The following is a 2,604-nucleotide window of genomic DNA, read 5'->3' on the forward strand; positions in this document are numbered from 1 at the left end:
GAGCCTTGTTTTTCTGAATGAACATTATTGTTTTCGTTAGTCAGTGATTTATAGTCCGATTTAATTGTGTTATATTTAATTCCTTCTTTACCGACTATATGTACAAAGATAGGCCAGCATTGGTCTTGACACAGAATAGATACTTTCAGCACAGAAAAAGGAGACCGTGGATTATATGACACAATCAAAACGAGATGTAAAGTTCCAGTTTTGATTATTTTATTGTAATTAACAAAATTACATCTTATATGAAAATTATTTCATCTTATATGAAAATTGAATAGATTAAATTTGCGTGCATGAGACTTGTAGTATCTAGGCATGTGTAGAATGCAACTACCCTGAAAACGTTTTAGCCTTCTATTCGTACTGCAGTGCCGCGTGCAAGTTCTAATTCGAAAGAGTAAGTCGTAGACTCCCAAAATCAGTAAGAGTAACTCGGAGATTTTAGGCATGCGCCGACCGCGCGTTAGCTCTGTCTTTCTTACTCTTCTACAGAAGATCTAAAAAAGAAAATATTAATCCTGGCAATCCTAATAAGAATAATGGAAAACTTTTATCAAACTATTGCATTGTCATCGGTCCTCGATAGGTGTGCAAAATTCCAAGTCGGGACTTTTCAGCCCATGTGTTAGCTCGGGCTCTTCCAACGTTTCGCGAAATTTATCCTCACAGATTATTGGATATAGCTCTCAGAGCTAGGCGAAACACAATGTTGCCCTGGCCAAAGCTTCTGCTTTGCAGAGATGTAATCCTATTCTCTCAAACAAACTCGGCCCGGGTTACGTCAGGCAAAACAAAAAAACAATAAGCCTTCCGCCATTCAACGCTGCGTTGCACTATTCCAACAATTGAATATAGTTTCTAAGCTGAATTTGTTACCAATTCCGTTCCAAAAAAAAATCTGATAAATTCCTCTTAACGGATTTGCTTTACTTACCCAAGGAATATACTTCTTCCGAGGTGTATCTTCAACACTTTAACCAAATGTTAGCTCAACTGGAGATTATTTAACAGACCGATTCATGCCATTATTGCCTAAAATTACTTTCCTGGCAAAGCAAACGCAAAGTAATGGCGGTAGACCTTCCCAAATCAATTTCCAACACTTATTTCCATAAGATCTTTGAAAATGCTCTATGTGACGAGACTGGTATAAAAGTAAATTGTTTACTCATCCAATTATAATATCCAATGCGCTGACTATACAACTTTGATCAAAAAAAATTTCGGAGATCTGCAAAGGCGGTTTGACGACGTGGGTAGACATTACAAATAATATGGAATAAACACTAGTGTTAAGTGGCTGACGCGTGTACTTCCAACCGCTCTTTCGATTTCCAGTATGCAATTGCATTGCTCTGATTCTTTCTTATAAAGGGTGATTTTTTAAGAGCTATAGTAAAGTTTTTCAAAAAAACACACTTAAAATGCATGGAATTTTTATTTAAATCGATAGTACAGTCCATATAATTTAACGTTTGAATATTATTTCATGCAAATGTTGACCACGACTGCGCTTCAAATGGTCCATCCGCTTAGTCCAATTTTGGCATACTCTTTCCAATGTTTCGGCCGGTATATCACATATAAATGATTTAATGTTGTCTTCTAATGCGTTAATTGAAGCAGCCTTGCCTGAATAGACATAAGCTTTAACATAGCCCCACAAAAAATAATCTAAATGCGTTATATCGCACAATCTGGGTGGCCAATTGACAGGTCCCGAACGTGAAATAAAATGTTCACAGAACTCTCCTCTCAACAAGTCCATTGTTACGCGTGCTGTGTGGCATGTGGCACCGTCTTGCTGAAACCACTTGTCATCCAAGTCAAGCTCTTGCATTTTGGGCAAAAAAAGTTGGATATCATTTCACGGTAGTGCTCACCATTCACAGTTACGTTACGATTCGCAGCATCTTTGAAGAAGCACAGTCCAATGATACCTCCAGCCCATAAGCCGCACCAAACTGTGACCTTTTCTGGATACATTGGTAGCTCTTGCAATTCTTCTGGCTGATTTTCACTCCAAAATCGACAATTCTACTTATTTACGTACCCATTGATCCAAAAATGAGATTCGTCGCTGAACACAATTTTTCGATAAAAAAGTGGATCTTTGGCCAACTTTCCAAGAGCCCATTCAGCAAAAATTCTGCGGTGCGGTAGGTCGTTCGGCTTCAATTCTTGCAACAGCTAAATCCTGTCGCAAAATTTTCAACGTTGTTGAGTAACAGAGGCCCAATTGCTGCGAACGGCGACGAATCGATAATTATTATTGATGGCCATCATTAACACTGGCCGATACAGCTGCGATATTTTCTTCAGTTCGCACTTTACGTAAGCGTGTTGGTGGTTTGTAATAATGCCCAATAATGTAAATTTTGTTTTAAATTTAGTCACAATAGCTCGAATAGCCGCTTCAGTGAGTCGATTATACTGACCATAAAATGGAAAAAGCGCGAGTTACATATATAAAACCAAGCATTACATATATAAAACCAAGCATAGATGATTTCATTGCAAGTATAACTAAAGACAAAATGTAATATTAAACCAACTTCCGTTTTGTTTGCAAAAATTATTATTAAATTCACAAATCAA

Source organism: Anastrepha obliqua, chromosome 6 (assembly GCF_027943255.1).
Source record: "Anastrepha obliqua isolate idAnaObli1 chromosome 6, idAnaObli1_1.0, whole genome shotgun sequence".
Classification (NCBI taxonomy): Eukaryota; Metazoa; Arthropoda; class Insecta; order Diptera; family Tephritidae; genus Anastrepha; species Anastrepha obliqua.